The sequence below is a fragment of the Musca autumnalis genome, unplaced genomic scaffold, assembly GCF_047663935.1.
Source record: "Musca autumnalis isolate F117 unplaced genomic scaffold, ASM4766393v1 scaffold_4, whole genome shotgun sequence".
Classification (NCBI taxonomy): Eukaryota; Metazoa; Arthropoda; class Insecta; order Diptera; family Muscidae; genus Musca; species Musca autumnalis.
Window position 1 is genome coordinate 41349412 of NW_027411977.1, and position 21114 is coordinate 41370525.

Sequence of the window (21114 nt, forward strand, 5' to 3'; positions counted from 1 at the left end):
TAGTCGGGACGGGGCCGACCATGTGATACCCTACACCACTACCCCTGTGCATATGCTTTAATCAAAAAAGTATGCCTCTTTCTCTCTGGGACCCCCATAAGCAACCAAAATTTTGTGACTATCGGATCAAAATTTCGACCTGTAGAATGGAAGAATTGGATGCATTACCGACTATTGTGGTATATCCCTTGTTTGACCACCTTCGCCAACCTACTTTACACCAATGTATAGGTAATATTTTCTTCTTCCATTGACAGGCTTGCCGTTGAAATAACCCTACTATATTCACAAAGAATAAAATTTTGAATTTGTCTCCACATGAGTTTTTCCCCATTCCGATCCCTAAATATTATTCGACTATCACCAAATCAATCAATAGGCATCTTACTCTGTGGGGCCCCCATCAACCCCCAAAAATTCGTGACTTTCCAAATTCCAACCTGTAGCGTGATTACAAAAAATTGAAAAATTGGATATATTATATTTTATAATATATTTTGCGATATCTCGGTTGTTTGCCTACTTACGCCAACGTCAATATAAAGGACATCTTTTCTTCTTCCATTGGCGGGCTTTCCTTTTGGAATACTCCTACTAGAAGCGGAAATATTCGCATAAGAAAAAAAAACGATTATCCGACCATCATCAAAATAAATAGACTTCTTCCTCTGTGAGACCCGCATAAAATTCCAAAAACTTCGTGACGATCCGATCAAAATTTCGACCTGTAGCGTGATTACAAAAAAATCGGAAAATGGGATGCATTACCGACTATTGCGATATCTCTGTTGTTTGAGCAGGTACGACAACCTACTTTACACCATTGTAAAGGTGATATTTTCTACTTTGATTGCGAGGTTTTGCTTTTGATATACCTCTTAAAGAAACAGGGATATTGGCTTTGAAATAAAACGTTGACCTTTCTCCAAATAAGTGTTTACCCATTCCGACCCCTGCACATTATCCGACCATCATCAAAATCAATAGGCTTCTTTCTCTTTGGGACCCCCTTTAACCCCCAAAATTTCGTGACGATCCGATCAAAATTTCGACCTGTAGCGTGATTACAAAAAAATCGGAAAATGGGATGCATTAACGACTATTGGCATATCTCTGCTATTTGACCACCTACGACAACCTACTTTACACCATTGTAAAGGTGATATTTTCTACTTTGATTGCGAGGTTTTGCTTTTGATATACCTCTTAAAGAAACAGAGACATTGGCTTTGAAATAAAATGTTGACTTTTCTCCAAATAAGTTTTTTGCCCATTCCGACCCCTAAATATTATCCGACCATCACCAAAATCAATAGGCTTCATCCTCTGTGAGACCCCCATTAACCCTCGAAATTTCGTGACGATTCGATCAAAATTGAGACCTGTAGCGTGATTTCCAAAAAAGTGAAAAAATGGGATGTATTACCGACTATTGCGATATCTCCGTTATTTGGTCACCTACGTCGACATGGTTTACATCATTGTAAAGATGGGATCTTCTACTTTCATAGCCAGGCTTTGCTTTGCAACCAAAGCTGTTATATTCGCCAATATAATTAAAATCGCAAAAATGAAAATTGGGGTTTTATTTGCTAGTATTGTGATATCTTCGTTGTTTGATCACCTACGAGCACCAACTTTACATCATTAGAAAGGTTATATTTTCTACTTTCATTGTTAGGTTTTGCTTTTGGTATACCCCATATAGAAGCTGAGATATTCGCTTCGGAGAAAAACGTTGTCTTTTTATCCACCTAAGCGTTTTGCCCTTTCCGACCCCTAAATATTATCCGACCATAACCAAAATCAATAGGCTTCTTCCCCTCCGGGACCCCCATCAATATCCAAAATTTCGTGACGATCCGATCAAAATTGCGACCTGTAGCGTGATTACAAGGTTTAGATGGACAGACGGACAGACGGACAGACGGACGGACGGACGGACGGACGGACTGACGGACGGACACACATAGCCAGATCGACTCAGCTTGGCGAGACATTCATTTTGGTATATATAAGTATGGGTCTACGACCATTATTTCGATGCGTTACAAACTTTTTGGCCAAAACCAACTTATAATACCCTCCCCACATAGTGGTGTAGGGTATAAAAACTACATCACGAACGAAAATATGTAAAAATTCTTGAAATATTTTTTTCTGTGTACCTCCCATACGAAAGTTCAAAATGGTCGGTAAAATTGTGCGCACAATAACTCTTGAATGAAGTGACCGATTTGGTCCATACTTTTCACGTCCTAATATATCTATATTTGTTCACTCCTTCGGGTACCTCCCACACAAAATTCGAATAAAGTGAAGTTTAAGGGCTCCTCTCGGATGGTTTTGCAATTTTTTTCAGTAAGTTTTCCTTGCGGTTCCCTTTATGACGGTACAATTTTTTTCTTGCGGAAGTCCATACTTCCTGAGGTATTGGCCTAGAAGCTCCAAGAAACCCTGACGGCACCAACCAAAATGGCAAACCCGCAAGATAATCCTCGGAGGGAATTTCTGATTGGTGCAGGCTTTGCACATCGTATTATTTCTTCCGCTCATGTATCAGGTTGGAATATGGATTGTATCGGTCCACTTCTTCGAGTACCTCCCACACAAAATTCGGATAAAGTGAAGTTTAGAGCTCCTCACGGATCGTTACGAAATTTTTTTCAGTAAGTTTTTTTGTGGCTCGTTTTACGACGGTACAATTTTTTGCCGGAGTAAGTCAATAATTCCTGAGATATTGGCCTAAAAGCTCCAAGAAAACCTGACGGCACCAAAATGGCAAATCCGCAAGATAATCCTCGCAGGTAGTTTTTGATTGATGCAGGCTTTGCGCATCGTATTATTTCATCCAGTCCAGTATGGGATGGAAATGTAGACTATATCGGTCCACTCCTTCGGGTACCTCCCACACAAAATTCGGATAAAGTGAAGTTTAGGAACTCCTCTCGCATCGTTTTGACTCTTTTTCAGCAGATTGTTGGAGCGGCCTCATTTACAATGGTACATTTTGTTCCGGAGCAAAGGCCTGGGTACATATGCTGCCTCGCCTGGTTGCCTTGCATTTCTGCTTCATTTCTGACATAACAAAAATAAAAGAATAAAGAAGAAAAGGGAAACCAAGTTCGAAATTGGCTCGGCCTTCTTTATTCTTTTATTTTTATTATGTCGGAAATGAAGCAAGAAAGCAAGGCAATCAGGCAAGGCAGCTTATGTACCCAGGCCTTTCATCAATACTTCCTAAGATAATGGCTTCAAAACCCTACCGGATATTGTGCAAGATTACTCTAAAACTTTTTCAAAAATTTCTTTCAAACTTATTATACCCTCAGCATTTATGCTAACGAGCGTATATACACTTTCTTACGGGCAAAATGTGCCTCATCGAAATAATGGTTTTAGACCCCAAGTGTGTTTGGACGAAATGTGTTTCAGACAATTTGTAGTCGATTGAGAAATGCCCGTCCGGCTGGCTGGAGCGCACGATAACTCTCGAACGGATGAGCCTATTCGGTTCAAAATTTGGCTTTCGCAATATTTTGTCCAAACTTAGTTTAAGTTCGAAGATGGGTTATATCGGTCCACTCCATCCTGTACCTCCCCCACAAAAGTTCGGAAATGTTCGGAAAATTTGTGCGCACGACAACTCTTGAAGGAAGTAACCGATGTGCTCCATACTTTGCTAATCGTGAAATGTCTACCAGACTTAGATGAGGTTCCAATATGGACTCAATCGATCCCTTCCTTCGGGTACCACCTACACAAAATTTCGCAAAAGTTCAGTCTAGGACCTGTTCACTAATCGCTTTTATTTTTGTTGTACCAACTTGCATTCACTGCCCCCCCCCCCATATAACGGTATAAGCTTCATCAGGGGCAAGTCCATACTTCCTGAGAAAATAGCCTGAAAGTTACAAAAAAACCCTATGACACCGTGCGTAGTGGTTGAAGCGCAAGATAACTCTCGATTCGGTCCATAATTTGGTCTTTGTAATATTTTGTGCAAACTTAGTTTAAGTTCGAAGATAAGCCATATCGGTGCATTCCTTCAGGTACCTCCCCCACAAATGTTCAAAAATGTTCATAAAAATTGTGCACACGATAACACTTGATGGGAGTGACCGATTTGGTCCATACTTTACACATCCTAGAATATCTACCAGATATAGATCAGGTTCGAATATGGACTATATTTGTCCACTCCTTCGGGTACCTCCCACACAAAATTTTGGATAAATTCACTTTAAGACCTGCTCTCGAATCACTTTGATTTCACTGTGTGTAATTTTTTGAGTCATGTTTTATTAACCATATTCTGACTCCACTGTGCGATAGAACACCAAAAATGATAAGACACGTGTCTCGCCGTTTTTCCCTATCTCATCAACTTTCGCGGTTATAGGCCTCCGAAGGTTTGAGGCTTTGATGTAACAAGCGTCATTTAGTCAGGACTATATCTTCCAAACCGTTAGGAAATTTGAATTAATCTCGGAGGCAAAGTTGTAGCTCTTGCCTTAAAGAACAAAACTTGTGAATACATATAACCCATCAAACTTCATCTGCAAGGTCAAAATCGCCATGGTCAAATTTCTTTTGAAATGTTTTCTCAAGTTTTGTTATACAGCTTTCAAACCGATCAAATTTGAAGCAAACAAGCCACTACAAAAATATACCTCAGATCTCAATGAACATCTTTCTAGAATATACGAACCCTGAAGGAACAGGTCTTAATGGTCAAAATAGCAAAACAATTGCGATTTTTATCCTCTTTTATCGGCTTCTGCTCCATAGATATTAAACCGTTCAAAATTCAAGAAAACATTCAACCATATATGTGTTCACAATTTTTGTTCTTTATGACAAGAGCTACAACTTTGCCTCCGAGATAAATTCAAATTTCCTAACGATTTGGAAGATATAGTCCTGACTAAATGATATGAAAAGATCAAAGCCTCAAACCTTTTGAGGCCTATAACCTCGAAAGTTGATGAGATAGGGAAAAACGGCGAGACACGTGTCTTCTCAGAATATGGTTAATAATTTTCGTGTTGCACAGTGTTTTTGTTGAAGCAACTTGCATTCGCTGCCTCAATTACGGCAGTAAAAGTTTTTTTCTGCGGCAAGTCCATACTTCTTGAGGAAACAGCCCGAAAGTTGTAAGAAACCCCTATTGCACCATATGTACTGGCTGGAGGGCTCGAACCGAATATATTACCGAATATAGCTATATTATGTTTTTCACAGGCTAGTGTGATAAAAAAGCCCCATCTATCGATATCCCCGAAAATTTTTGAGCTTTAATCCTATTTTAAAAAAGGTATTTCAATCCACACAGGCTGAGGGTATATCTCTGCCGGTAAAGCCGACTGATACTTTTTACTTGGTGGGTGTAAAGTAACTAGGATCAATGAGTAACTAGTTACATAACTATGCCAAAGTAGACAATTGCTATTTATTGAACAACTGGGTTTGAGTTGCATTGCGAAAAAGTTTTGAAGGGGATAACAACTTGCGGTTTGAGCAAAGATGACGTTATATCTTTAATAATAAGATAATTCCGTTGTTATTTTACAAGATCCTTAGTCTGAGATTATTAAGGTAATATTTAGGAAATAACAGAATTTGAAATGTGTTGTTTCCCTTTGATATGGTTTTATTACATCTTATAAAATACTTAGTGCACGTTATCGTTGCAGGTTCGAAAGAAGAGCACAACTGCTTGTTTGTTTGTGTGTTTTGATATTCACAGGTGGTAGTTTTTGTTTTGAAGAAATGTTATATAAAACAAGTAAAAAAGTATCAGTCGGCTTTGCCGACAGAGATATACCCTCAGCCTGTGTATATTGAAACAATTTTTTCCCAAAATACGTATGTATTTAGTGGGGGGTTTAAAAATTTTGGGGATTTGAACCGACAAAAATGTTGATTAGGATTAAAGATCGAAAGAGGAGATACTAAAAAGAAGGGATCGACATTGACCGTTATGGAAGTGGATCTCCAGCCACAACATATGGTGCAATAGGGGGTTTTTACACTCTTCGGGCTGTTTGCTCAAGAAGTATAGACTTGCCCCTAAAAAACCTTTACCATCGTAATTGAGGCAGCGACTGCAAGTTGCTTCAACCAAAATCAAAGTGATTCGATATCAGGTCTTAAAGTGAACTTATCCGAATTTTTGTGTGGGAGGTACCGGATGGAGTGGACAAATATAGTCCATATTTGCACCTGATCTATATCTGGTAGATATATTAGGATGTGTAAAGTATGGACCAATTCGGCCAGTCCCTTCAAAAGTTACCGTACGAACAATTTTTCCGAACATTTTTGAACTCTTGTGGGGGAGGTACCTGAAGGAGTGGACCGATATGGCTTATCTTAAAACTTAAACTATGTTTGGACAAAATATTACTAAGGCCAAATTTTGGACCGAACCGGCAGATCCGTTCGAGAGTTATCTTGCGCTCCAACCACCTCACACGGTGTCATAGGAGTTTTTTGCAACTTTCAGGCTATTTTCTCAGGAAGTATGGGCTTGCCCCTGATGAAACTTGTACCGTCGTATGGAGGGCAGTGAATAAAAGTTGCTAAAGCAAAAATCAAAGCGATTCGAGAGATGGTCCTAAACTGCACTTTTCCAAAGTTTTGTGTGGGAGGTACCCGACGGAGTGGACCAATTGAGTCCATATTAAAACCTGATCTAAGTCTGGTACACGCTCCACGATGGGCAAAGTATGGACCATATCGGTTACTCCCTTCAAGAGTTATCGTGCGCACAAATTTTCCGAACATTTTCGAATTTTTGTGGGGGAGGTACCGGAAGGAGTGGACCGATATAGCTCATCTTCGAACTTAAACCAAGTTTGGGCAAAATATTACGAAAGCCAAAACTTGAACCGAATCGGTTCATCCGTTCGAGAGTTATCGTGCGCTCCAGCCAGCCAGCCAGACAGACAGACAGACGGACGGACATTGCTCAATCGACTCCAAATTGTCTGAAACACATTTCGTCCAAACATACTTGGGGTCTAAAACCATTATTTCGATGAGGCACATTTTGCCCGTATGAAAGTGTATATACCCTTCATAGCCTAAAGGCTGAGGGTATAAACACAATTACTCATTTCTAATACTTATGTGCACAAAAATTTGTTTTTGTTTTTAATAAAATTCGGTACAAATCTCGCTACACAAATAGTCATCTTAAGATATCAATTGAAAATAAGAACTATCATATGTACATATACAGTGGTGTGAAAAATAATAAGGACAGTGACATTCACAACTTTTGGTCGCTCCTAAAATGTGTAAAATGGAAGAATTTGCGATGGAAATTTGTTTTTGAAAATGTACATGTATTGCAATAAGAAATCCCGTTACGATTTTGTTTTCTTTCTGTTTAGTTTTTATACAAAACAAATATTTTTCATAAAATCCGTGATTTCTGCTGTGAAAAATAATAAGGACAGTTTTTCGTTTTAGTAAAAAAAATTTATATTATTTTTTTGTGATTCTTTCCTGTAAGTACAAGTTTAAAATGAATTAATTTCTATTCATTAAATGTTAAATTTACCGGTATTTTTTAGTTTTTCTTTACAAATATGGGTAAAAATACGCATTGTTATTACGCTACTCGAGAAATCATTAAATGTTTCATAAAGAAGGAAATTCATACAGAAAAGTTACAGAAAAAGCTTAGAATCTTTAAAAACAATGGTGGAGGATGCAGCTAAGTGAACTTCAAAGATAAAAGTCGTAGCAGAAATCCAAAAATTGCACCTGTAATAATAAATGCATTATTCGATGATTAAAAAATATCCTTTTACCACATCTTTACAAATAAAAAACTACATAAATATTAATTTTGACGCATCAACAACTCCTAAAACACTCTGTGGTGGCCACATTAGAGCTCACAGTGTCAGAAAAGTATCATTTTAATCGAAAAATTATACACTTCCAACGTAGTGGTGTAGGGTATAAAAATATTCAGCAAAAAATACAGGTTGCTAGAAATCACATCGCTTGGTCTAAGAAAAATTGCGTACCATTCGTTGGTCTGATGAAACCAAATATATTTTTTTGTTCCGATAGAGGAGTTTATCAAGATTGAAAAATCAATAATATAACCCAAAATATACTCTGAAAGGCGGCTAAATATGACAGAGGTAACAGCATGGTGTGGGGCTCATTTTCATACTATGCTGTGGGGTCTCTATACAGTATTCAAAGTGTTTTTGAAATCACCAGATTACATTGAAATTTTGAAAAATATAATTCTTCCGTATGCTGAAGGGGGTGTGCCTCTCAAATGAGTCTTCAGCCAGGTTAATGACCCAAAAATGACGGCAAAATGAAAAAAAGGTGTTCCAGGATAATTAAGTTAAGTTGTTAGAATGGCCCATACAATCCCTTGATTTGAACCCTATTGAAAAATGTTGTGGAATGAAGTTAAAAAATCAAGCAGGAGAAAGTGTCCATCAAATTATGGCGACCTTTAGCAACTTATACAGGTTGCGTAGGACGCGATACCAGTAGAGAAGTGCCAAAATTTGGTCGACTCGATGCCCAGACGATGCGCTTCCGTCTTAGAAAACAAAAGCTCGTCTACAAAGTACTAATGGAACTGAAACACTTTATCTACCATTATTTAGTAAAAACCTGCGTTCATTTCTTTCAAGTTTGGTCCTTATTGAAAGATGTCATGAAGTGTCCTTATTATTTTTCACACACCAAACTACGACAATTCGCATAAAATATAAAAGATAAATAAAATATGGTTACAAGCAATCAAAATATTGTTATAATACTTTTCTTTACATTTTAAGAAAACAATAAATTTTATAAACTAATGTAATTTTCACTTTTTTAGTCAGTTTTCAATGTAATCTTGGTTATGGATTGAAGTGTCCTTATTATTTTTCACACCACTGTATTTTAAATATATTTAGTACAAATATGTATGTGGTTGACATAATCTAACTACTTTACACATTTGTTTTCATTTTCCTATTTTATGCAATCATTTCCAGACAACTACTTTCCTAGTAGAATTTCAAATTACCTTTACGCCTTTATTCCACTACTGTTATGGCAGCAGCAACTACAACAGAATTGAAAAAAGGATAAGTAGATGATGGTTTTTGCATCAACAGGGAACGCCATCACAACAATAAAATAACGCAATCTTGATTCATATTTATGCGTATGCTGGCTGTCCTTGCTTGCTAACAGCTTCACATCATTTTCACATTTCTGTTTTTTTTTCTTCTTCTTCATATTTGCAATTGAAATGCAAAAGCCCTGAGATAACACCATAGCTGAGAAGATACAAAAAGCAAATTATACTGTATCTCCACTTATCCTGATTTCTACATATGCTTAAATGTCCTGCATTCTGTGTGTATGTGCAAAATATGTAGTCCATTAACATTATGCTTTTAAGTAATGAGTTTTATGCATTTTATGTTTTTCGAGAAGTAGAAAAACTATGCAAAGGGGTAGAGTTAAGTTCGTATTTTTCTGATGGGAGGTAATAATACAATGAGGGCATTATTCTGTGCGCCGACCTAATGACCTTCTATGAGAAGTTCTAAGTCTTCTGTGAGAAGTCTTTATGGTCTTCCATGAGAAGAGATTTTGGCTTTCTATGATGAGACTTGATGCTCTTGTATGGCAAGACATTGTGATCTTCTATGAAAAGAGTTGTTGGTCTTCTATGAGAAGCTCTTATAGTTTTATATTAGAAGACTATACGGTTTTCTATGAGAAGATGTAATGATCTTCCGTAAGAAAAACTAATGGTATTTTATGGTAGGACTTAGTGGTCTTCTTTGAGAACATTTTATGGACTCCTTAGAGAACACCTTATGGGTTTCTATGAGAAGATTTATTGATTATGAGAAGATCTTCTGTGAACCTTCTGTCTGAAACATTTTTGGCAATAAAGCTAAAAATGTTTCCATTACTTTGCTAAAGATTTAAACTGTAGAAAATCCCTAAAATGAACCAAAAAAAGTTTCCTGACACACATGCTGTGAGATACATCGTCAGAGATTTGATCGAAAATACAACACACAATGGCAAACAAGTGCGAAATCCTTACTCTGTTTGTTTGTCGCTGTGTTAGGGAAAGTGAATTCTTCAAAAAACAAAAAAAACAAAAAATATCTACGCTTACCTTCATCCAATTTAAGCACTGGATACCTCATCCTCACTGGTACATACCAGCCACCCCATTCAGAGACACAAAAACTTTTAATCTTTATTTGAAAAGTGGGAAACATACTCGAATATGTGTAGAGGAAAAAAAAGTAAATGAAAAAACAACACAAAATCTGATATCCTTAACGAAACAAAAGAACACAACATTGTGATTGATAAGCGGATAATGAAGATGGAACTTTTACGAATGGTCGTAACTACCCATTCCCCCCATATGAACAGTCCATGTCAATAAAGACACTTCGGAAAAAAATTGTTGGTTTTTAGGTTTATTGAAGTGTAACTCTCAGAGGTATTTCTCTGAAATTAAATTACAAACTAATTAAATGAACAGGGGAGCATTTGTACCTTTTTGGGGGAATTCTAGGAAATATGTATGTTTGTATGCACATACATACGATGATATGATATTTCCCATTGTGTTTTTTTTTCAACTAGAAATGCGCATTGTTCATTCAATTGGCGATACTTTATGGATCTCAAAAGTTGCCAATGAATATTTAAAATGTGATCCAAAAAAATATGTAATTACTTGTTTGAAGTTATAGAATCAAGTTCGGAAGCTTGATAGATTGGCAGTGGCTTAGGACGATAAGACCTTAGCAACATTGTCTGTTTGTTGGAGAGTCGCAGGTTCAAACCTCAGCCAGGGCAGCCGGGCTCTGCTGTGCATTTTTATACCCTCAGCATTTATACTAACGAGGGTATATACACATTCATACGGGCAAAATGTGCCTCATCGAAATAATGGTTTTAGACCCCAAGTATGTTTGGACGAAACGTGTTTCAGATAATTTGAAGTCGATTTAGCAATGTCCGTCCGTCTGTCTGTCTGACTGGCTGGTGCGCACGATAACTCTCGAACGAATGAGCCGATTGGGTCCAAAATTTGGCTTTCGTAATATTTTGTGCAAACTTAGTTTAAGTTCGATCGGTCCACTCCTTCCCGTACCTCCCCCACAAAAGTTCGAAAATGTTCGGAAAATTTGTGCGCACGATAACTCTTGAGGGAAGCAACCGATGTGGTCCATATTTAGCATAGCGTGAAATTTTTACCAGACTTAGACGAGGTTCCAATAAGGACTCAATGAGTCCACTCCTTCGGATATCTCCCACACAAAATTTCGGAAAAGTTCAGTTTAATACCAGTTCTCGTATCGCTTCGGTTTTTGTTGTAACATCTTGTATTCACCGTCCCCCGATACGACGGTACAAGTTTTATCTGGCGCAAGTCCATACTTCCTGAGAAAATAGTCTGAAGAATGCAAAAAGCCCCTATGACACCGTGTGTAGTGGATGGAGCGCAAGATAACTCTAGAACGGATCTGCCGTTTCGCTCCAAAACATAGTTTAAATGCGAAGATAAGCCATATCGGTCCACTCCTTCAGGTACCTCCCCCAAAAAAGTTAAAAAAAATTTCCGAAAAATTGTGCGCACGATAACTCTTGAAGGGAGTCACCGGTGTAATCCATACTTTGCACATCGTAATATATCTACCAGATATAGATCAGGTCAGATGCCAATAAAATGCTAGGACGATGAATGGGGCAACCAATTTGGTCCAGACTTTGGATCTTCTAATATTTTGCCAAAATTTTGTTTAACTCCTAAAATGGCCCATATCGGTCCGCCCTAAGGGTGCCTCCCCCACAAAAGTTCAACATTTGTGTCTTAGTGCAGTTAATTCCTAATCCACATTTTTGTCGGCAAGTTCAAATGTTCAAAAAGGGCCACAAAATTCTGAAGAGACCTTAAATACATTCGATCTGTCCGTAGGTGAAAGTTTCACTATATATCTGTCGGCAATTTTTTATACCCTCAGCATTTATGCTAACGAGGGTATATACACATTCATATGGGCAAAATGTGCCTCATCGAAATAATGGTTTTAGACCCCAAGTATGTTTGGACGAAATGTGTTTCAGACAATTTGTAGTCGATTGAGCAATGTCCGTCCGTCTGTCTGTCTGTCTGGCTGGCTGGAGCGCACGATAACTCTCGAACGGATCAATCGATTCGACCCAAAATTTGGCTTTCGTAATATTTTGTCCAAACTTAGTTTAAGTTCGAAGATGGGTTATATCGGTCCACTCCTTCCGGTACCTCCCCCACAAAAGTTCGAAAATGTTCGGAAAATTTGTACGTACGATAACTCTTGAAGGGAGTAACCGATTTGGTACATACTTTGAAAATCGTGAAATGTCTACCAGACTTAGATGAGTTTTCAATATGGACTCAATCGGTCTACTCCTTCGGGTACCTCGCACACAAAATTTGGGATAAGTTCAGTTTAGGACCTGCTCTCGAATCGCTTTGATTTTTGTTTTAGCAACTTGTATTCGCTGCCCCCTATACGACGGTACAAGTTCATCAGGGGCAAGTCCACACTTCCTGAGAAAATAGCCCCAAAGTTGCCAAAAAAAAAAACCCTTTGACACCGTGTGAGATGGTTGGAGCGCAAGATAACTCTCGAATGGATCTGCCGATTCGGTCCAAGATTTGGCCTTAGTAGTATTTTGTCCAAACATAGTTTAAGTTCGAAGATAAGCCATATCGGTCCACTCCTTCAGGTACCTCCCCCACAAAAGTTCAAAAATGTTCGGAAAAATTGTTCGTACGGTAACTCTTGAAGGGAGTGGCCGAATTGGTCCATACATTACACATCCTATAATATATTTACCAGATATAGATCATGTTCAAATATGGAATATATTTGTCCACTCCATTCGGTAACTCCAATACAAAATTTCGGATAAGTTCACTTTACGACCTGCAATCGAATCACATTGATTTTTGTTGAAGCAACTTGCATTCGCTGCCTCAATTACGATGGTAAAAATTTTTTCAGGGGCAAATCCATACTTCTTGAGCAAACAGCCCGAAGGATGTAAAAACGCCCTATGGCACCATATGTAGTGGCTGGATATCCACTTCCATAATGGTCAATGTTGATCCATTCCTTTACGTATCTCCTCCGCAATACTTTTGATCTTTAATCCTAATCAACATTTTTGTGGGTTCATACATCCAAAATTTTTAGAACCCCCTAAATACATACGTTTTTTGAGAAAAAATTGTTTCAATATACACAGGCTGAGGGTATATCTCTGTCAGCAAAGCTGACTGATACTTTTTTACTTGTTACTTGTTTATTTACTTTTGTCTTATTAGGACGAAGGACATTATTTATGAAAGTTTTGAATTAATTAAATTAATCGAGCGGAGTCCCGCACACCCAACCAGTATGCTACTATCGTTTCGCTCATCAGGCATCGGATGTGAATGGATAAAAGACAATTTTTTTAGTTTGATCCTGTAGGGTTACTTCTTCCCATTGCCTATTTCATATTGATTTCAATATAATTTAGCTAATTTATTTCTAGACCAAATTCCGTTTCATTGAAATTGGACATAAGAGTACATAGCGTGTTTGGTGCATCAAATGCATGAAATAGGCCGAAGATATATATGGAAGCTATATACAACTCTGAACCGATTTCAATATAATTTGGTATATTAATTTTTAGACCCAGTTCCGTTTCATTGAAATTGGACATACATAGCGTGTTTGGTGTATCAAAAACATCAAATCGATGGTGAATTTGGACGTGGATATGTAGGGTCGACGGCAACATTTATACATACATATTAGGGTGGTCTTATCTCTTACTTACTTACTCACTTAGCTGGCCCATTACAGAACATTTGTTCTATAGACCGAACTAAGAAAATATCTCCAATTCTCTCTGTTTAGTGCTTCGCTTTTTGGAATACCGCGCCTTGTCATCTCTTCATCCACTTGATTGCGCCATCTATTCTTTGGCCTGCCAATTCTGCGTGCACCGCCATGTGGCTCGAATTTATACTCCTTTTTAGCGGGTTCATCATTGCTCATTCTTATTATACGGTCTAGCCAATACAATCGCTGCATCTCGATACGTTTAACTATATTGATGTCTCAAACACGCCAAGCACTGCCTTATCTGCTTGCGCAAGTACCCAGGCTTCGGAACCATACATCAGCACGGGTAATATCAGTGTTTTGTAAAGCGTTATTATACCCTATACCACAATGTGGAAAAGGGTATAATAAGTTTGTTTTCCCAAAAATTCATGTAACGCCGCGAAATATTCGTCGTAGACCCCTCATGTGGTATACCAAACTTCATATCTCGACGAGATAAAGCGATTTAGCGATGTGTGTCCGTCCGTCCGTCCGTCCGTCTGTCCGTCCATTAAAAATTGTAATCAAGCTAGAGGCCGCAATTATGGACCGATTGTCACGAAATTTAGTATGGAGGTCGGGTTTGGACCAGAATAGAACTGATTAGTTTTTGGCGATGATCGTGAAATGTTAAAGGGATGAAATGGACCAAAAACAAAATTTTTGCTCGATTTTGTAGCCGCTCTGTAGGTCGCAATAATAGTCCGATCGGCGCGAAATTTTAAACGTAGTTTTGGTTTGAGATGAAGAAGTAGCGTGCAAGTCAACGGTATGATCGGATAATATTTAGCGGGTTAAATTGATCAAAACTTTTGTGTGAAAATTGGTAAAATTTCTAATGCACATCTTATAACAGCTAGCCCGGAAAGCTAGTGCACAGGGATAGTGGTATAGGGTATCACATGGTCGGCCCCGTCCGACTATAGTCTGTTCTTACTTGTTTTTGTTTGACGAGTTGTGGCTTTGTTTTTAAAGCGCTTACTTAAGCCAAAGTAGCATCTGTTGGCCAACACAATTCTTCTTTTTATTTCACAACTGATGTCGTTTGTTGTGTTTACGGAGGTGCCGAGGTAGACGAAGTCTTTTACTACCTCAATATTATAGGAACCAACGTCAATAGTTGGCCCGATCTCTATGGACGCATTGCGCGTCGACACCATCAACTTGGTCTTCTCGCCGTTTACCGCCAGACCCACTTTAGCAGATTCTCCTTCGACCTTCATAAAGGTATCAGTTACTTCTTTTACTGATCGGCCTATGATGTCTATATCATCAGCATAAGCAAGTTACATGTGGCTATTGGTGTAGATTGTGCCACTTCTTTTGACGTTTGCCTCTCGTATAACCTTTTCTAGCAGGATGTTAAAGAGATCACACGAAAGGCTGTCTCCTTGTCTGAAACCTCTTTTGGTATCAAACTCTTCGGAGAGGTTCTTTCCTATTTTAACTGAGGACCTCGTGTCAGTTAAAGTCATTTTGCAAAGACGGATGAGCTTTGCGGGGATACCAAATTCAGACATGGCTTGGAATACCTTTGAACGCAGCGGGCTGTCGAAGGCTGCTTTATAATCGACAAAAAGGTGGTAGGTGTCGATCTGCATCTCTTGAGTCTTCTCCAGGATTTGCCGCAGGGTAAATATCTGGTCAATGGTGCGAACCTTTGCTGCAACAAGGTAGTGGTCCGAATAAATGTTTGCGCCTCGGAACGATCGTACATCCAACACGCTCGATGAATGTCTTCCATCTATCACAACATGATCAATTTGATTTCTTGTTTTCTGATCTGGAGAGAGCCAGGTGCCCTTATATATATCGAGATGATTAAATCTGGTACTGCTAACTACCGTGTTTTTTGCAGCTGCAAAGTCTATCAGCCTCATACCATTGTCAGATGTTTCACTGTGGAGGCTGAATTTCCCGACTGTTGGGCCAAAGATATTCTCCTTTCCAATTTTGGCATTAAAATCGCCTAGAATGATTTTAATGTCATGGGCAGGGCAACTGTCATATGTTTCTTCTAAGCGCTCGTAAAATATATCTTTGGTCTGTTCGTCCTTTTCTTCAGTGGGAGCATGAGCGCAAATAAAGCTGATGTTGAAGAATTTAGCTTTTATTCGAATTGCAGCAAGTCTTTCATTCACTGGAGCGAAGCTGGATACCAGATGTTTTAGTCTCCGACTAACTACAAATCCACAACCAAACTCATGCTTTACGTCATGGCAGCTATAATACAGTGCGTCACCTTTAGGTGTTGTTGTGACGCCTTTCCCAATCCATCGTATTTCCTGTATGGCAGTAATATCGGCCTTGTACTTTTCAAGTACGTTTGCCAATGCGAAGAATGCACCTCCTCTATAAAGAGTGCGAACATTCCAGGTGCAGATTCGCAGATCATGGTCCTTAAACGTTTGCGGGGTTCGTCAACTTTAGAGGGAGTTGTTTTTCTTTTCATTCGTTTTTTCATAGTATGCTGTTTTTTCTAGGGGAGGGTTACTAACCCGACGCCCAAACCCAAGTTTTTAACGTTCTTATGGGAGAACGCGCGGCACATGTTAGCTCACTACCTTTAACAGGTGTTAAAGGCAGTTTCCCAGGTGACACCACGGGGAGGTCAGTGTCCACTTGAGATGAAAGAGGGACCAAGATAAATCCTGGGCTTTGCCATATTAAAACCGTTCAGGACTGTTGCTTGGTATCTTCCATCCCCTACGTCACCCCACCTACGTTTTTGATATAGGGATGTAATTTTTAAAACTATTACCTATTTTAAGTACTAAATTTGGTACCGTTTTGGTGTTGCATAAAGGGTTATAGCTGGAATTTAGAATTTTTGTATTAGGTTCTGTGTTAGTGTTCAGATATTGAGCTGGTGTTGGAAATACGGAAATACATTTTGATATCACAAATTGCGAAATTACAACTTCTTCGATTAGAAAACGTCGATACAATTTTTAAACTACCCATACCGTTGTAGTGAAACGTGAACTGCAATTTAAAATGTTGACGTGTAGGATGCGATAAGGTATTTATTTTTTTGGAAATTCGAACTAAAGGTGTACGAACGGTATTTAAATGAAATTAAACATCAATTTAAATAGGAATTGGTACATCAAAATTTTTAGTATTCAAATATTAAATATTGTTTATTTGTATATTCTTCCCTTTCCGCATACGAAGTAGCGGGCATTTTGCTAGTGTTTTATATTTTACATTTTATATTTAAAATTTTATATTTTAGATTTTATAGTTTAGATTTTATATTTCATATTTTGTTATTTATATTTTATGTTTTATATTTATTTTATTTTATTCTATTTTATTTTATTTTGCCTTTTTCACATTGTTTATCTCTTCCTTAATGTCAAGACTTTCGGGAATGGATAAAAGACTTTAAGCAGATTCATTTGTGGAAGCCCTAATCATGAGATAAGGGCGAAGGGTGAAAACCATTATTTGAATATGACAATTTTCCAGACATAATAAGGTTGGTATACCCTCTTTAGCCTTAAGGTTGAGTGAAATATGACTAATATTGTAATGAGTTACATCAGCCTACCCGTCCTCATTTTGTTGTGTAGCGCATAACGTTATCAACGTTTCCATCAAAAACCATTCTTATACCACAAAGGAATACATGATTTGACCCTTATTTTTCATAATTCATAAGTTGGGCAATTAAATTAGAATTACAGCTTGCAAACAAAAAATTCCATAGCTTCATTCAACTAAAAAGGGTTTCCCATAGTATTTCCATTTCGAACTACTCTTTACAAGGATTAATAGAAACATTAAATATTAGGACCTTTTTCATGGAGGATCCCTTAAAACAGATGACACATTTCACATAATTTACTTTGTTGTTTTGTTTCCTCTTCTATGGAAAGGGAAATTAAAAGGAAAAGAAAAATACAGGAAAACATAACCTACTAACCACAAAAAAATAAGACACAAAAAATTAACAGCAACAACAAATATTGTGGAAGGACATGAGCAGCATTCTACTAATGACGATGCTGATGATGCTGCTGGTGATGATGACAGAAATGTAGCCATGAAATGACATTGAATTTAATGCAAAGGCATGGTGGTGTCGAATGTTGAGCTGTCATCACAAATGTTATTGAGTTTTCATCCCTTTTTGTCTCTCCGGACCCATCATTCATCATAAAGTGAAATATTGTCACAGCCTTGTAGCCTTGTGTGATGAGGGTGCGTATGTGTGATTTGTTGTCGTCTTCTTTCCTTAACGTTTTCTTCTGTTAAGGGATTTAAGAAAATTTCCACAAAATATTAGAAATGTATATATTTCATTTTTTTTTTACTTCTCTCATACATTGTAACACATTCACACCCATATGCGTCTAATATAAAATCAATGAAGCAGAAGATTATGACAAAAAGGGAAATATCAAAACCTAGAAAATATTAATAAAGATATTGAAAAATATTAAATGTAAGAAAGAGAAAGAAATGATTTGTTTCCCAATAAAGAACATCATAAAAAGCTTAAAGATCTTTATGAATGTTTTTTAGGGAAGTTTTATTAGGAGGATCATACTTGTACAGAAGTTGTCCATGACATAAAAAGGGTCAAGAAATGTAAGCTAACATTTCGTTGAGGTGTTATTACCACCGTTAAAAATGGCATTCAGGGTACACAGCGGTCATGCTTTGCAACGCATCAGGGTGGCACCTAGTGTTTGATCGCTAACACTTTTGGAACTTATTGCAAAGATAATTGCTTTGGAGTCCAGTGTAAACAAAGCTTTATAGCATCGATCAAAACGTGGTATTCGACAACGTTTTAGAACAATACTTTATATATAATATTTTATATGTAATGCTTTTTATATAATATTTTACATACATTATTTAAACTTAATTTAAATTATATATAATATTTTAAACTTAATAATATCGTTTAACTTACATAGAAAATATACTGGTAATAATGAATTATTAATTTATTTTTGCAGGAAAACACATTCAGGATAACCGAACTGAACTATTTAATCTAAGGTAGGATATACATACATAAATCTTTAGTTTATATTATTCTATATTCAAAATTAGGTTTGCTAAGAAATGATTTCTACAAAAGCCAATTTAAAAATATTTTACCCCTTTTGAAAGGCAAGTTCACACCTTAAAGGGGCCTAGAATTTTAAACCGGTATGAAATATGACCTATTGACTATACTACACACGTGTATGTGTATTTTAACGCGGACATTTTTTTGTCCTTTATTCATTATTTTAAAGCAAGAAGTAAATTAAGATACAATACAATAATTTCACTTGTATAAAAAAAAAAAAATAAATAAATGGTTCACTTTAGGAACATAGGGAGTCAATCATATCTCTCCATGAGCTTCGGTTTCTGGCTGATAACTTTACTTCATTCCAGGATTTGTTTATTTGCTACATTCTCTCCTGATATTTCTTTACCAAGTTGTTTTTAGGCGGCCAGGTCTTCTGTGCCCTTGAGGATTCCAATCCAAAGCAATTTTGGCAATATCATCTGATGATCTTCTAAGTATATGACCAACCCATGACCATCTTCTGCGCAGTATTTGTGACTTTATAGTATTGGTATTGGCTAACATTAATAGTTGTTCATTTGTCACCCAGTTTGGCCGGAAAATGTGTAACACTTGTTTCAAACAGCGGTTGACAAATGTTTGTAGCTTCTGCAATTGTGTTTGGGTAGTTCCCCAGGTGGTGCATCCGTACTGCAAGACTGACATAATGCTAGCGTTGAATATTCGAGTGATGCGACTTGAGGGTATTTACACTTTGATACGACCAAAAATGTGCCTCATCGAAGTAATGGTTTTAGACCCCAAGTATGTTTGTACGATATCCGTTTCAGACAATTTTGAGTAGATTTAGCAATGTCCGTCCGTCCGTCTGTCTGTCTGGCTGGCTGGTGCGCACGATAACTCTAGAACGGATCAATCGATTCGGTTCAAATTTTGGTTATCGAAATATTTTGTCCAGATTCGATTTAAGTTCGAAGATGGGCCATATACCGGTCCACTCCTTCGGGTACCTCCCCCACAGATGTTCAAAAATTGTTGCAAAACTTGTGCGCACGATAACTCTTGTAGGGAATAACCGATTTGGTCCATACTTTGCACACCGTGTAATTTCTACCAAACTTAGATGAGGTTCCAATATGGACTCAACCGGTCCACTCCTTCGGGTACCTCCCACACAAAATTTCGAAAAAGTTCAGTTTAGGACCTGGTCTCGAATCGCTTCGATGTTTGTTTTAGCAAGTTGTATTCGCTGTCCTCTATACGACGCTGTAAGTTTCATTAAGGGCAAGTCCATACTTCCTGAGAAAATAGCCTGAAAGTTACAACAAAACCCTATGACACCGTGTATAGCGGTTGGAGCGCAAGATAACTCTCGAACGGATCTGCCGATTCGGTCCAGAATTTGGCTTTCGTAATATTTTGTCCAAACTTAGTTCAAGTTCAAAGGTGGATTATATCGGTCCACTCCTTCCGGTACCTCCCCCACAAAAGTTGGAAAATGTTCGGAAAATTTGTGCGTACGATAACTCTTGAAGGGAGTAACCGATTTGGTCCATACTTTGCACATTATGAAATTTCTACCAGACTTACATGAGGTTCCAATATGCACTCAATCGGTAAACTCCCTCGAGTACGTCCCACACAAAATTTCGGAAAAGTTCAGTTTAGGACCTGCTCTCGAATCGCCATGGTTTTTGTTGTAACATCTTGTATTCACTGTCCCCTATACGAAGGTACAAGTTTCCTCAGGGGCAAGTCCATACTTCCTGAAAAAATAGCCTGAACGTTGAAAAACAAACCCTGTGACACCATGTTTATGGGTGGAAGCGCAAGATAATTCTCGAACGGAAATGCCGATTCCGGCCAAAATTTGGCCTTCGTAATATTGTTTTCAAACTTAGTTTAAGTTCGTAGATAAGCCATATCGATCCACTCCTTCAGGTACCTAAAATATTGGGAAAAATTGTGCGTACGATAACTCTTGATGGGAGTGACCGATTTGGTCCATACTTTACACATTCTCATAATGTCTACCAGATATAGATCAGGTTCGAATATGGACTATATTTGTCCACTCCATCCCGTACCTCCCACACAAAATTTTGGATAAGTTCACTTTAAGATCTG

General features: G+C 37.8%; 1 protein-coding gene across 1 annotated transcript in view; it reads left to right on the forward strand.

The window, feature by feature from the left end:
- The window catches only part of RhoGEF3 (Rho guanine nucleotide exchange factor 3), a 1152743-nt gene that overhangs the window by 62718 nt on the left and 1068911 nt on the right, over positions 1-21114 (forward strand). The window contains exon 3 of the mRNA XM_073985772.1: positions 18923-18965. The gene's annotated coding sequence lies outside the window, so the exon portion shown is untranslated. The remainder of the gene's footprint in view (positions 1-18922; positions 18966-21114) is intronic.